This window comes from Cupressus sempervirens, chromosome 6 (genome assembly GCF_028749045.1).
Source record: "Cupressus sempervirens isolate cs-2001-9-10 chromosome 6, ASM2874904v1, whole genome shotgun sequence".
NCBI lineage: Eukaryota > Viridiplantae > Streptophyta > Pinopsida > Cupressales > Cupressaceae > Cupressus > Cupressus sempervirens.
Window position 1 is genome coordinate 452,049,924 of NC_143123.1, and position 17,373 is coordinate 452,067,296.

Consider the following 17,373-nt stretch of genomic DNA (forward strand, 5'->3'; position numbering starts at 1 on the left):
GATCCACCTGAGGATTTCCTACAAATTTTCTCACTCAAAAAAACACCGATCACATCTTCACATTTTAGGGTACTAGATCCAAGAATAGAATTACTCACTGCCATTACCAAGCCATTCCAGCTTTCAGGCAAAGAACACAAAATCAAGAGAGCCCTAATTTCTTCATCAAAATTGATACCCACAGAAGATAACTGACTAGTAATAGTATTGAACTCATTTAAATGATCTATAACAGACCCACCTTCTACCATTTTCATATTAAATAAATGCTTCATGAGAAATACCTTGTTTGAAGCGGAGGGCTTTTCATACAGTGTCGCTAGGGTTTTCATCAACACTTTTGTCATCTTTGCTTTTGTAATATTAAATGCCATTGGTGGTGCTAGGCATAATCGAATGCTTCCAAGTGCCTTTCTATCCAAAAGATCCCATTCAACATCTGACATAGATCCCTGATTCTTGGCTTTGCCTTCCAACGGCTTCCATAAATCTTTCTGATATAGATAGTCTTCCATAACTAGAAGTTCTACCCATTAAACCTATCAACCCTTAGCTTACCCTCATTTGCCATCACTCCCACTCAACCGTGAGACTTTCCTGCAAAGGATAACTGAAAGACAACCTGGCTTTGATACCACTTGTTAGGATAAACCGCAGACAAAAATAAAAACTACATGCAAATATAACCAATAATAGAAAATAATAGATCACACAGAAATGAACACAAGGCACCAAGATTTAACGTGGTTCACCCAATCCCTAGGCTACATCCACCAAACTACAAGTCCAATATTATTACAATCCAGTGATTACAACCTGATTACAATCTATAATCCCTTATAGCTCAATACTGTCACAAGAAGTAATTTTGCATCACAACATAATGAAAAGTACCCAACCCTAAACCCTTTTATACAAGTATTAAACCACTTTAGCGTTATAACATGTCGGCCATAAATTAGCCATAACTTTAGTGGCAAATCTACGAATAGTACCAAATTTATTTTTTCACCCCACTAATTATGAAGTATGTACAGTACTTTCCTGATCAATCACCATAATTTAACAATTCCTTCCTTAGTGGGGATCCTTTGGTGTCTGAAGCTAGAGCCTGCAAGCACATTTTGGAGATATACATAGCTAACATGGGACAAAAAATTAATCTAGATAAAAGTAAAGTGTTGTTCTTCAATACAGAGCCTGATATGCACATGAGGGTGCTTAATATTCGGGGTTGCAGTGTGACCTCCCTCTCAGATACTTATTTGAGTCTCCCTCTTACTGTTAAAGAGGTAACTAATCAATTTGGATTTCTATACTTGAAAAGATGTAGAAGAAGTTGATTGGGTGGAAGGGAAAACACTTGAGTAGCACAGGGAACCTACAACTTCTTGCATCCTCCCTCTAGGGTATCCTTGTTTTTTTCTTTCCCTTTTAAAAACCTCTCAAGCGATGCCAGAGAAATTGGAGAAAATCCAAAGAAACTTCTTGTGGTCAAGGGGGAAGGAAAAGAACCATTTCAATCTAGTGAGTTGGGATATTGTATGTAAACCCAAATGCAAAGGAGCGTTAGGAATTATAAATATTGTGAACTTGAATAAAGCTCTCCTCACTAAGGTTGGATAAAAGATGGTGAAGGATGAAGCTAGCTAGTGTAGAATCCTCAAAAAAAAATACCTTGGGAATTTGAAATTTGTGCATTGTATTTGGGAGAATGATCTTCCTCTAGGGTCTAGGATATGGGTAAATATCATCAAGAACATAAGTCTACTTAGGGAAGGCGTGAGATGGTTAGTGGGAGAGGGTGGTAAAATTAGATTCTGGGAAGATTCTTGGTTGGATGGTAAACTACTTGTTTGTTCAAAATATAGATTCCTTGGGGATTATCATTAGCCGATAATGAGAAATAAGGTGAAGGATTATATTGGGGTTGACAAACAGTGGAGGAAGTTACACTTGCCTTAGATGAATTAAAATGGGGAGAGCCTGGTGGAATACCTTGATGAGTTGGTTAAAGACTACATAATCCCAGGGGTGGCACAAGAGGATACTTTCATATGGAGGGAAAATCCTTCTGGTGAATTCTCAGTTGGCTTAGCTTACAAGTTGATTTTTGAGAAGGATATGGCCCTGAATTGTTGGCAGAAGGTTTGGCTTAGTCAACTGATCCTAAAAATCAACATCTTCTAGTGGATTACCATGCATGGGAAGATTCTAACGATTGATAACCTGAGAAAAATAAGCTTCCAAATACCTAATAGATGCTATCTATGTAATGAGGAGGAAGAAAGTATCCCTTGCCTCTTCCTAGATTGTAGCTTTACTAAATATATTTGGGGAAGGATCCTCTAGAGGCTGGAGGTGAAGTGGGTTTTTCATAAGGAGATCAAACAATTTGTTGTGAATTGGCAGAGCTCATTCCACCACCCTCTTCTAATCCAAATGTGGAAGATGATTCCACCCCATGTATGCTGGGGTATTTGGAAGGAAAGAAATAACATGATCTTTAGGAATGAAGAAAGGAATGAGGAGATGGTAATGGGATTGATTGTTAAGCTGGTAGTGGAAAACATGCAGAATAACAAGTAGAAGAAATCATCGACCCTCCCCATGCTTATTGAACAAAGGATTGCCATGAATTGGAATCTTGAGGAGGGATTTATGGAGGTGAACAATTCAAAACAACTAGCTAGAGCAAGGATGAAATGGTGCCCTCCAAAGGAAAACTGGGTCAAGCTAAACTTTGATGGAGCTGTAAGAGGGGATGGGTTGATAGGAGGAGATGTGGTAAGAGATAGAAACAATAGAAAGTTGTTGGCTTATGTTGATAATTTGGGTAAAGCTACAAATAATGTTGTTAAGGCTATGGCTCTCCTTTGGGTCCTGAAATTGACAATTGGTGTTGGATGGGAGAATGTAGTTAGTGAAAGGGACTCAAAGGTTATCATCGAAACGATGAAGGGCACCATGAAAGTGGGTTTTATGATAAGAAGGGTGACTAAAGATGTGTGACATTTATTAATGACTCTGAAGAAACATGATTTGCAACACATATACGAGGAGGGGAATGCAGTGGCAGATGCGATGGGGCTGAAGATGCATGGCTTACATTATTGGAGGGAAGTTGGAGCATTACCAAATTTGGTAACAACTTTGATGAATAAAGACAACCACCCATGATTGAGTCTACATGGAGGAAGTTTAATGATTACGATGACAACTCGGTGTTGAGTCAAGTGATGAGGCCAGGTAACTATAGACAGATGGTGATAATTTATGGAAAGGGTACTCCCAATAATAAATACATAAGGTTCAAGAGGGAAAGAAAATCAAAGTATGATTTGAGTTATTTTTCTATGGTTTTTCTTATAATGAATTCGTATTGGGCACTGAGTAATTATTCAAATTTCAAATAGCATTAGTTTCTTGTTAATGATGAAACAAAGTGGAATAGATGAAGTGGCATGTGGCAGGTGGTAACAAGATTGAGTAAAGACATGGGGTTTTATGACATTAAAGACATTTATGTGTATAAGCTTTATTTTGTGCAACTTCCTTTTTTGTCTAAGTGTTACCGTAGTTTCAATCTTTGTTCTTGGCATAGAATTCAGAAGGGTGTGAGAAATTTTGTAAGGGATATAGCAATGGGTGGTGACCTACTTCAGATTGAACCTTCGATGATTGAGGACAATGCTTAGAAACCCCTAGCCTGGTACATGTTAAAAGAGGGGGGTCTAGTTCTATTTATGGAAGCGATGAATGGGTATGATGAAAGTTGTTTGCTTCAGTTTGTGAATTCCTGGGATGACAGAAGGGTGACAGTGAATGACATCACTTTCCAGGTGTCTGAGGAAGTTATCACTATGATGATGAGCCTTTCTCTAAAGGTAAGGAAATGATAGAAAGTGACCAGGGTTGCAGACAAGGCTAGCTCGAACCATTTCTTTCAGGAGGAAGAAGAACCTGTCTGTCACCATGGTGGGTTTCTAAGAGAAAATCTCTCAGAGCCTTGGAACAAGGTTCACATGGTTCTAATGAAGTATCTCATTGTTGAAGGAAGGCATGGGGTGTGTTATTATTGCCATTTTCCCTTTCTTAACCATTTTAGACACCATGATAGCTTTTCCATTCCTTTCTGTTCACTGCATGAGTTAGTGGACATTGTTATAGATGTGAAGGGAAAATAAAAAAGGGTGCCAATTATACTATCCTTCACCATGGTTTGATGTTTTTCCTCTACCATTTTCATTTGGCCCTGTACCACCTAGAATTGTAGAGGTTGATATCCCTACTTATTGTGATCCTCACCCTCATCATGTCCCTCTAAGAATTACTGGACCTAGGGCCCCTGCCCCCCAACTCTCTCATAGCGAGACCCCTAAGGAAGCTAATAAAACCCCACTGATGACCCCTGGGAAGAGGGTGAAAATAGAAAAAGGCAAGGAGAAGGACCTAGTGGATTCGAAGGAGGAGGACATAGGGGGTAGAAGAAGGTCGAGGAGACTTGCTAAAACTAAGGCCAAAAGGAAATTGAGAACAATTGTCTCACAACATGAGGATGAGTTATATTTTGAAGATTCACCCCCCTACCCCCCAAAGTAAAGGATGAAATAGAAAACAATGTCTTACAGAGTGGATAAGGAAGAGGATATTGAAATGGAGGTGGATATTTTAGATTCCTCAGTGTCAGGTTTGGGAGGTGAGGAGAAGGAGGTGACCCATGTCTCTACGTCCCTCATGCTGGATACAGTGGATCTCATGCAAAATCAATTGACATAAATGGTGTATAAATCCCCCTCTCCCATGACAGTGTCTTCCCTAGCTCGGGTGAATACTAAAGAAAAAAAAATTCCCAACTCCTTGGTTTGGAGAAGGAGAAATGTAGGTCATGTGGTTATTTGGAGGATATGGTGGCGGTTCTTAAAACAGAGGTCAAGGAGCTGAGGGAAAAAATGATGGCCTTGGAGGAAAGATTTGGCCTTTTGTCCAAATTCACCATCAAGGTGACCCATGCAACTATCATGACCTTACATTTCCTAAAAGACAACTAGGATGAGGATCTGAACAAAGAGGACTCCAAATTACTATTTGGGTTCCTGGTGGAAGACTGGGTGAATGTCCTCTTGAGGGGGAGAGGTGATGAAAAGCATAATTAGTGCCTGCCCTCTAGTTTTATGTTTTTTTGGTGGATCTTAGACTTGGTTAGTTCTAAGGTAGTTTGGCCTTTGTTTATTTACTGTTTATGTTTAAACAGTACTGGTTATGGTATCCTAGTTGGATACCTTGTTGTTCTTATGTTCTACTATGTTTTTGGTATATTAAGTGAAGGTAGGGGGTAATTTTTGCTTAGTTGGTAATGTGTTGGTAGTCGGCCAGTTGGACTTTCTATAAAGGCCAAACCCCTTGTTTTGGTTGCTTTATATTTCAAAAACTAGTTTATATGTACTATATCATGATAAAAATTTCTATTAACTATAATTATATTTATTATGCAACTACACATCACTAAAAAAATTACATATTATATAAAACATATTATGCACACCCAACTTAATTATTTATTTTTGAACTAATATTATTTATATTTATCTCTTATATCTTGTTTATAATTACTATAATAATGTTTGCTATCTATTAGTGGAATGACAAGTACATGCCACTATGTGACACTTGTTATAATATTATAATAGAATGAATAAAAGAAATCTTATGTTATATTGTATTCACTTTCTTTAAAATTGAATAGAATTAATCATTTTTTAATAATTGAAATAATCATAAAAGAATTCTATTTATTTATGAATTTTAGATATTATATAAATTCTTTTATTGGCTAGATTGTTTTTTGTGTTATAGAAGCCCTTTTTGGAAGTTCTCCACAATGTTGGAGTTTCTTTCTATGATTAATTTAATTTATAAAAACATTATATTAATTACAAATAATAACAACAAAAATGAGGTGAGAATGGTTGAAAAAACTATACATTTAGATTTAAAAATTTATTTAAAATAAATAAAAAATAAATATAATATTTTAATATTAACTATTTTATATGGTTATGATTCTTTATTTCTTAGAGCTTAACCAAAATTATTAAAGTTTTAAGTGACATCAATACTTATTTTATATATGTTTAACTAAAATAACTAAGAACATTAATGTAAACATGAAAGGCTAGAACTAACTATAAAGGTAGGGGGTAACTTTTGCTTAGTTGGTAATGTGCTGGTAGTCGGCCAGCTGGACTTTCTATAAAGGCCAGCCCCCTTGTTTTGGTTGCTTTATATTTCAAAAACTAGTTTATATGTACTATATCATGATAAAAATTTCTATTAACAATAATTATATTTATTATGCAACTACACATCACTAAAAAATTTACATATTATATAAAACATATTATGCACACCCAACTTAATTATTTATTTTTAAACTAATATTATTTATATTTATCTCTTATATCTTGTTTATAATTACTATAATAATGTTTGCTATCTATTAGTAGAATGACAAGTACATGCCACTATGTGACACTTGTTATAATATTATAATAGAATGAATAAAAGAAATCTTATGTTATATTGTATTCACTTTCTTTAAAATTGAATAGAATTAATCATTTTTTAATAATTGAAATAATCATAAAAGAATTCTATTCATTTATGAATTTTAGATATTATATAAATTATTTTATTGGCTAGATTGTTTTTTGTGTTATAGGAGCCCTTTTTGTAAGTTCTCCATAATGTTGGAGTTTCTTTCCATGATTAATTTAATTTATAAAAATATTATATTCATTACAAATAATAAGAACAAAAATGAGGTGAGAATGGTTCAAAAAAACTATACATTTAGATTTAAAAAATTATTTAAAATAAATAAAAAATATATATAATATTTTAATATTAACTATTTTATATGGTCATGATTCTTTATTTCTTAGAGCTTAACCAAAATTCTTAAAGTTTTAAGTGACATCAATACTTATTTTGTATATGTCTAACTAAAATAAATAAGAACATTAATGTAAACATGAAAGGCTAGAACTAACATGATTAATATTAAATTTGATTGATAAACAAAATACATCAAAATTGGCATATAACTATAATCCACCATAGCTAGATTATTTATCTTTTTGTAATTATTTCATCATCCCTCTAAAAATTTATTTATTAGATGTACAATAGTTTACTAGCTCCTATTATAACTCTCTCTCTCTCTCTCTCTCTATATATATATATATATATATATAGAGAGAGAGAGAGAGAGAGAGGCCTTAATTTTTAAATGTGAAATGCTTTTCTAAAGTAAATTAAAGCCTTGATTTCTATATACATTTTCTATATATAGTATGTAAGATATAATACATACATACATACATACATATATCTAGTGGCATCCCCATGGATGGGTCCCAAGAATTTAATTTGTAATTTGTAATTTAATATAATATAATTTTATTATATAATATATGCTCTATCAATTAAAATTCATTTTCATGATATGATAAGATTTTGTTTATGGTCAAGATGCAATGGGATTTTTTTAATGTTATATTTGGATTGATGGTTAGGTTTAAGTTATAATTGGTCTTAGTACTCAATTATAAGTAGGGTTAGACTTTATTTTCTTCTCTCTTTCTATATTTCTCCCCCCTTTCACCATCTTTTCTACCTTGTGACTATTTATCTCTACCATAAGCCTATCACCTTGTCTATTTTCCCAAACTCTCTCTCTCTCTCTCTCTCTCTCTCTCTCTCTCTCTCTCTCTCTCTCTCTCTCTCTCTCTCTCTCTCTCTCTCTCTCTCTCTCTCTCCATTATGTCTTAATAATCCTCTTTCTCTGTCTACATCATATCTATCCCATTCATCCCTCTATCTTTCTACCTCAACTCCCCCCCCCCCGCCCCTCTATTTACCATTTTATGCTAATTACTATATATCAATACCTCTTGTTTCTCACCATGTCCCCCCTCTCTTTCTCTCCATTGTGATCATAATATATTGCATGCCCTAATAATCCTATTTCTCTATCCACATCATATCTATCTTGTTCATCCTGTACCTAATCTCTACCCTCTCCCTCTTTCTATTTACTGCTAATTATTGTATTGATGAAAGAGCATCCTGGGTGCAAGAGCAATCTTGCATCACCCAAAAATATCTACTTTAAAAAAAAAAAAATTCTTGAATAAGGGTTGTTTGAATTTAGAGTTATTTTTTTTGGAGGCTTTCTACTTAGTAAGTCAATCATACAAGCTCAAAATGTCCCAATTTTAGAGGTGGATGTTCATCTTAGATATATTAGCCTACCAAATGAGGCTCAGTGCCATATCATGAGTATTCATGGATTTGTTGCATATTTTTTATGTTTAATTTTGGTATAAAAAATTTAGGCTCATTGTTGAAGGCCTAGATGTGCTCGGATGAGGTCCACAAACTCAACAGGTGGGCGCTTGCACTAATTCAACTATGTAGATCAAAAACTGAGGATTTTGAAAAGTAGTTATAATAGCCAATTAGAGCAATGTTTTGAAAGTTATGACCTTTCGAATTTGGGCCGGCCAAAAATTCCAACATAAATGTTAAAAATATATTTGGTCAACTCTATAGTATTGTTGGGGTTTGTTGGTCCTAGGTATTAAGTTTAAGTGTCTAGAACCTTCTTGGGTGACATAAAATGCCTATTTAAGAAATGTGTGTACATTGTCTAAGACAACTCTGGGTGATAGTTCATAGCTTTGTCTTGAAGATTATTGTAATGAAGGTTCCCATGTGGTTTAGCATATTGTAATTATGAATTCTATAATTTTGCATTTGCGACAATAATAAGAAGCCCATATTTTGTTCTTGCAAATTGATGTTATTGCTTTGTTTATGTTATGGTATTAAGGGGAGCACTCTTCATCAAGTGGTATCAAAGCAGGATTTCCTAAGTGTGTAAATAGATCATAGACTATGAGGCAGCTACACCATGACCATGGTTTGGGCTAAGTGTGTAGACAAATTGCCAATTGTGAGGTAGTTTGCATTAGGGTTTTGAAGAAAGTGCATAAAAATGCTTCCATAAAGAGAATGTGGTGGAAGAGTTGTAGCTATTACACCTGAGTATTTTTGAACCCTCTAGAGATAGATGCAAGCATTGGAAGAAAAAATACATAGAGGAATAAATCTTGTGGTAAGAGATGAAAGTGAGGATGAAGGTGAAGAAGAAGAAAATGTTGAAGTAGAGGCAGTTCTAAACCCAAAAGAAGAAAAACTTTTCAAGGTCATCTCCAATATTGAAAAAAGACCTAAGTTTTATGTTCTCATAGTTTCAGGAAATCTTAACCTAGAGGAATTGATCGATTGGATTAATGAATTAGAAGAGTGCTTTGAATATGAAGATATTGAAGATCTAGATAGGGTCAAATTTGCAAAGGCAAAACTAAAGGGACATGCAAAGATATGGTAACAGAAGATTCAATTGGAGTGAAATAGAAGAGGGAAGGAAAAAATACCAGATGGGATCTGATGATAGCTAAATTGAAGTGAGAATTCATCCCCATGGATTATGAGCTTGATCTGCTAAATTTTTTTTAAGGGTTGAAGCAAGCGGGAAGATCTATTCAAGAGTATATCGAGGAGTTCTGCTGAATTCTAATAAGAACTGACCATGTAGAAGCTAATAAGGAGAAAGTTTCCTATTATCTTAATGGGTTAAGGCCAAGCATTCAGGAGGATTTGAGTCTGGTTCGAATGACCAGTACTAAGGAGGTGTACCAATTTTTCTTGAGAGTCAAGGAGAAGCTGAGAAAAAAGTTTGATAATAAGAATAGTGGAAGATGTCATGGTGGAAGATCTAGCAGATGGTCTTATGAAGGCTAGAATGATGATTATAAGAATAAGGATGAGGCTAGCAGTAGTAGTCAGAACTAGAGGGGAAACAATTCCAATTGTTTCCATGATCAAAATAATAGAGATCATGAGGAAGAGGCAGAGGGAAAGGATTTGGAAGAGGAAGCTTCCATGGAAAATGTTTTAATTGTAGAGAAGAAGGGCATAGGGCATTTGAGTGTTCCAACACCAAGGAAGGAAAAATTAGAGAGTCGATGGTTAGGCTAGAGTTGTGCATGCTAATGAAGATGTCAAATCATCCCATTCTGAAGATGTTGAAAGAGGAGAAGTCCTAGTTAATAGGAGAGTCTTGTTGAGTGGTGAGAATGAGCCTGATCAAAAGAGGAGTTTATTTCACACCAGGTCAAAATATGAAGATAAGTGTTGTGATGTGATCATTTATGGTGGAATCACTAAAAATTTGGTGTCAGAAAAGATGGTCACAAAGTTGAAGTTGAAGTTGAAGAGGCAGAACCATTTGCATCCATACTGTATGTCCTAGGTGCAAGATGAGTGCAAGGTCATGGTCAATGAGCAATTCTCACTGAAGTTCAAGATTAGAAGCTACTAGGATGAGGTTTTGTGTGATATTATACCTATGGACATATGTCATATGTTTCTAGGTAGGCCATGATAGTTTGACAAGCATGTTGTACATGATGGGCGAGTAAATATCTACACTTTGACAAAGGATAAGTAAAACATAAATTGAAGCCATTAAAGGAGAAAGAAGAAAAGGTATGTAGTGCTACCATAATATGCTTTGTTGATGGAAAGGAGTCTCTCAAAGGTATGGAGCATGAGCATATGTGCTTTGCTATAATCCCAAAAATTGGTAAACAAGAAGTAGAGGAGGTCCCTGCAGAAGTTGCAAATTTGTTGGGAGAGTTTCCTAATATTGTACTTGATGAATTACCCCTAGTGAGGAAGATTAGTCACCAGATGGATTTGATTCCAAGAGCCATTTTTCCAAACAAGAAAGCACACAAAATGACAATAGTAGAATGTGAAGAGTTGAACATAAAATCTCATGAGTTGTAGCAAAAGGGCTTGATTCAAGAGAGTCTGAGTCCATGTTTTGTACTAGTAGTATTAGCACCAAACAAGAATGGAGAATGGAGAATGTTTAGAGATTTACGAGCTAGCAACAAGATCACAATCAAGTAAAAATTTCCATTTCAAAGGATGGATGCTATTATGGATTATTTGAGTAGACCTATGTATTTCAAAAAGATAGATCTAAAGAGTGGGTACCATTAGATTTGCATTAGAGAAGAAGACAAGTGGAAGATTGCCTTCAAGACAAGGGAATGATTGTACAAGTGGTTAGTCATGCCTTTTGGGCTAATCAATGCACCAAGCACTTTCATGAGGCTTGTGAATGAGGTACTGAAGGAGTTAATGGGTAAGTTTGTCATTGTTTACCTAGATGATATTTTGATCTTTAGTAAGATGTTGGAGGAGCATTTGATGCATATTCAAAAGGTGTTTAATAGTTTGAGGGAAGAAAAGTTGTTGATAAACTTGAAGAAGTGCAGTTTTGTGAAGGAGTTGGTGTACTTGGGATTTTTAGTTTTGGAAAAAATTCTGAAAATGGACCTAGATAAAGTGAAGGATATCCTTGAATGGCCTACTCCAAAGAGTGCTACAAAGGTAAGATCTTTTCATGGATTGGCTAGTTTTCACAGAAAGTTCATAAGAGGTTTTAGCAGTATTTGTGGACCCTTGACTGAAACAATGAGAGGTGATAGGAAATAATTTAAGTGGATTGTAGGAGCATATAAGATTTTTAATCTATTGAAACAAAAAGTTACAGAGTAGCCTATTTTAGCACTTCCATATTTTAACAAGGTGTTTCAAGTATATCGTGATGCTAGTAGTACTACAATTGGAGTTGTTTTGAGCTAAGAAGGCAGATGTGTTGCTTATTTCAATGAGAAGTTGAATGGTGCCAAAAGAAAATATTATGTTGTGATCAAGAATGTTATGCTATAGTTCAGGCATTGAAGAAGTAGAGACACTATCTTCTTCCTAAGGAGTTTCTTTTGTACTATACTAATCATCAAGCTTTGCAATATTTGAGTAGTGAAGGAAAATCAAACCAAAGGCATTTGAAGTGGGTTGAGTTTTTGTAGAGTTATACATTTAGTTTGAAACAAATGAGGGGGAAGTATAATAGTGTTGTAGATGATCTTAGTAGAAGACAAATTTTGTTGAAATAAATGCAAGTTGAGGTGGTTGGATCCAAGGAACTTAGTAATTTGTATCTAAAGGATCTTGATTTTGGTGAAGCATGGAAGGCTTGTACATAACTTGTTACACTTGATATGATGAAGTGGTTGGATTTCATAATCCAAGATGGTATGTTGTTCAAAGGAAGCTAGTTATGCATTCCAAGAAGTTCTATGAGGAAGATTCTCATCAAGGAGAAGCATAGTGGAGGATTGGTTGGACATTTTGGGAGAGATAAGACAATTGCTTTGGTTGCTAAGAATTATTACTGGCCACAATTGTAGCAAGATGTGAAGAAGTTTCTGCAGAGTTGTAGAGTATGTCAGATGGAAAAATGAGTGAAGTAGAATATGAGGTTGTATTAGCCACTACTTGTACTAGAGAAGCCATGGGAGGATGATAGCATGGAATTCATTCTTGGATTACCAAGGACTCAATGAGGGCATGATTCTATTTTTATGGTGGTTGATAGGTTTTCAAAGATGACACATTTCATTCCCTATAAGAAGACTAGTGATGTTGCTCATGTGATAGAGTTATTTTTTAGAGAAGTGGTGGGACTACATGGTCTACTAAAGAATATAGTTTCAGTTCGAGATACTAAAATTGTCGGGTATTTCTGGCATACATTGTGGAAGAAATTGAAGACATATTTGAAGTTTAGTTCATCACATCATCCATAGATTGATGGACAGACAAAAGTTGTGAATCACACTTTGGAAAATTTGTTGAGGTGCTTGGTTGGAGATAAACCAAAGGGTTGGGATATTATTTTGCCACATGTGGAATTTTTATATAATAATTCTATCAACAGGAGTACTGGCAAATCACAATCCCAAATTTATATATGGGAGTAGTCCCAAAAATGCTTTTGAATTGAGGCAATTGGATAAAGGAGAAATAAGTATTGCTAAAGTAGAATAATTTGCTAAACATTTGGAGAATATGCATGAGGAGGTGTAGAAGCACATTCTTAAGATGAATACATAGTATAGAGCTAAGATAGAGGTCAAAAGAAGGTATAAGGAATTCCAAATTGGAGATGAAGTCATGGTTTGTTTGAGAAATGATCATTTTCCAGTGGGTACATACAATAAGCTAAAAATGAAGAAGTTTAGACCATGCAAGAGAGTGAAAAGGCATGATTCTAGAAATGCCTATGAAATGGAGTTTCCTATTGAAATGGACATTTCACCAGTATTTAACATTTCATATTTGACAGAGTATTATGAAGGAGGTGATGGTTTCATTTAACATTTTAGATTTGATATCCTTCTTGTTTATTGAATAAGGGTTGTCTGAATTTAAATTTTTTTTTTTTGGAGGCTTTCTTCTTACCAAGTCAGTCATATGAGCTCAGAATGTCCTAACTTTAGAGGTAGATGTTCTTCTTGGATATATCAGCCTACTAGTTGAGGCTCAGTACCATATCATGAGTATTCATAGGTTTATTGTAAATTTTTGGTGTTCAATTTTGGTATAAAACTTCAGGCTCACCGTTGAAGGCCTAAATGTGCCTGTATGAGGCTTGCAAACTCGATGGATCGGCACTTGTGCTAATTTGAGCATGTAGATCAGAAGCTAAGGATTCCAAAAAGTGGTTACAATAGCCAATTAGAGCAACGATTCAAAATTTATGGCCTTCTAAAGTTGGGTTGGCTAAAACTTCCAAAATAAATGTCAAAAATATATTTAGTCAACTCTCTATATGTATTATTGGTGTTTTTCAGCACTAGGTATTAAGTTTGAGTGTCTATAACCTTCCCGAGTGGCATAAAATTGCCTATTTAAGAAATACCCATACATTGTCTAAGACAACTCTAGGTGATAGTTCACAACTTTTTCTTGCAAATTATTGTAATGAAGGCACCCATGTGGGTTAGCATATTGTAGTTCTGAATTCTATAATTTCACATATGCGGCTATAATAAGAAGCCCATATTTTGTTCTCACAAATTGTTGTTATTTCTTTGTTTATGTTATGTGTTATGGTATTAAGCGGAGCACCCTTCATCATATATATAAATGCCTCTTATTTCTCACCATATCTCCCCCCTCTCTCTATCTCTACCAACATATCCATCTATTTTATGCCCTAGTTATCCTCTTTCTCTTCACCTCATATATTTCCTCATCATCCCTCTCACTCTCTACCCCACTCCCCCCTTCCCCTTCTCTCCATCTCATATATCCATCTCACTCCAATAATCTCTTCCCACTAATTACTATATATTGCTACCTCTTTTCTTTCACCCTCTCCCCCTTTCTCACTCCTAATTATTTTCTTTCATTCAATCTCATCCATCCTCTACCATACCCCCCAAACCTTAATTATCTCATTTCTCAAGCTCTGTATCATCAATCTTACCCTCCCCTTTCTCTCATTGCCTCATCTCCTCACTCCCCTTCTCTCTTTACCCATTTCTCCCCCCACTCACCATAATTATCCCATCGTTACTATCTATCTATACCTCATGCCTCTCTCCCTCTACCTTTTCTCTCACTCTCTCTTGTGTGTTCCCCTCATAATTACACCCCCTTCTTAATTTCTCTCATTCTCACCATCTCTTCCTCCCAAATACTATCCCTTCTTTCCCTACCTCACCTCTCCCTATACCCCTTCTCTCTTTCTCCATTTATCCCCTTCTCTTCTTTCCTCTTTCTCACATGCACACACTCACTCACTCACTAAATACCCTCTCTCTCTCTCTCACACACACACACACACACACACACACACACACACACACACACACAATTAACATATATTGCATGGCCTAATAGTCCTTTCTCTCACTCTATTTCATATATATCCCACTTCTCTTTCTACCTTATCTCTCCCCTCCCCCTCTAATAATCTTTTACCCCTAGTTACTATATATTAATTACCCCCCTCCCTCTCTCAACATATCTATCTATTTTATGCCCCAATTATCCTCTTTCTCTTCACCTTAAATATTTCCCCATCATACCTCTCACTCTCTACCTCATCTCTCTCCCCTTTCCCTTCTTTTCATATATCCCTTCTCCTCCAATCATCTCTTCTCAAAAATTACTATCTATTACCATCACTTTTCTTTCACCCTCTCCCCCTTTCTCACTCTCTTCTCCTAATTATTCTATTTCACTCTATCTCATCCATCCTCCACCATGCCTTAGGGGCCTTAATTATCTCCTTTCTCAAGCTATATATCATCTATGTACCCCTCCCCCTTCTCTCCTTGCCTCATCACCCCACACCTGCTTCTCTCTTTCTCTATGTCTTCCTTCTCTTACCATTATTCTTCCCTTGTTACTATCTATATCTACCTCTCTTTTCTCTCACTCTATCTTGTATGTTCCCTCCATAATTACACCCTCCCCTTCTCATGATCCCTTCCCTCTAAATATTATCTCTACCTATTTTCTCCCACCATCCCCCCCTTCTCTCACCCTCCTTCTTTATGTGTGTGTGTGTGTAAACTTGATTACAATATTATTATATAAGGATTAAGATTGGATATGGTTTATTATTTAATGAACCTAATGATTTAATTATATATTCTTTCATTTATGTATATAAAGTTTTATTTAATTGTAAAGGTAGATATAATTATATAAACTTTTTTAAAACTATAAATAAGTATTTTTGCAGTTTGTAATGTTAGGAAAGATGAATTGTAATGGTGTTAACATTTACTAAAGTAAATGTAGATATAAATATTTCAAATAACTATGAGCTTAGACCCACTATAACCATTATTTTGCATAATCAAACCTTTAAATTGATTCTAATACAAAGCATGACCCCAACCCTAAGATTAAAAGTATCTTAGTATTATTTTTAAAATTTAAAATTAGCGTTAAATCTTTTAACATACAATTATGTTTCAACAATTAAGTATTGACAAATTTCACTTAACTTTCTAAATTAGACATTATCAAAATGAAATCAATTAATCAAATGTCCAAGTCAAAAAATAGAATATTCATTTTAAAATAATTCAAATATGATTATTTGAATAGTATGACCTTTCCAATATTTAATATAATATATTTTATAGAGTTTGATACTTTAAAAAAAATTAAAAATTAAAATTTAACATTCTATATTTTAATTTTTTACTCAAATTAATTTAGTTTTTAAAATCATATTAACACTTTTTTAACATTTTAAAGTATTTTACATAAGACTTCTATTTTAAGAAGAAATAGATCTTTACTTTTGAATTTTTTTGTCACCTTAAATTGTATTGACACATAGTTTAAAAAAAAAATAAAAAAATTTAATAATAAAATATCTTACTACATCCAATTTGAAAAACATGTTAATAGTTATCATTATCTCATTTTTTACTTAATATTATTTTATTGAATTAAAATATCAACTTCAAATAGATTCATTAGACACAATACAATATAATTTTAGTAATTTTTTATTAAATACATAGATACAAAAAAATAATAATTCTTTATCTAATTTTTTTCACCTTATAAATTTGAACACTTCAATTGAAAACCTATTAATTTAAATACTAGCTAATGATAAACTATCAAATTTATGCAAGTGAGACTTAAAAATGATCATTTACAATCAAAATGAGAATTTGAATGCTTTCATTCACATAATGCATTCTTTTTGTATTCTAATAAAAATATCTATTACACATAAGAAAACCTTGCCAAAAGCATCTATTTTAAAATGAAAATTGTAGTCATCTTTGATAAATAGTTGATCTATCTTCAAAAATTTTACTCAATCACACCCTCAAGTCTTGTATGCTTGAATTCAGAAAGTTGTTAAGTTCAAATAGTATACATTAACCACAATTTTTTTAGAAAAGTAAATAAATAGAAACAAGTAATGTCACTTTCAATTGTGAATTCAACATATCATAGCAAGATTATATTTCTTACTAAAAATGGAAGATATTGTGAATATGTTGTCCATTGATTATGCACAAGACAAGAATGCATTAATTTTGAAGATTTTATTTCAAATTTAGGATGACATAATCTATATAGGTTTAGTTCTTTAGTTTACCATTGCGTTAACCATGCTTTTGTACTGTATATTCTCATCTTTTTTTTTTTTACCTCTTATAAAAGTGCAATGCTTCCCACTAACTCATAATGGTTAACAAATCATAAATCATGTACAATGTAGGAAATTGGTAGTTTTGTTATAAAACAATATAAAGGATTAAACAATTGAGATGAGCCATAAATAATGATGCACTTAAAACAACTATGAACTTACAAATTTAGAATTAATACAAAATC

The 17,373-nt window shown here is 34.0% G+C and overlaps 1 pseudogene; it reads left to right on the forward strand.

Moving 5' to 3' along the window:
* Nucleotides 1-2,634: 2,634 nt before the first annotated feature.
* LOC149553021 (E3 ubiquitin-protein ligase RGLG1-like) overlaps nucleotides 2,635-17,373 on the forward strand; it is a 147,473-nt pseudogene continuing 132,734 nt past the window's right edge.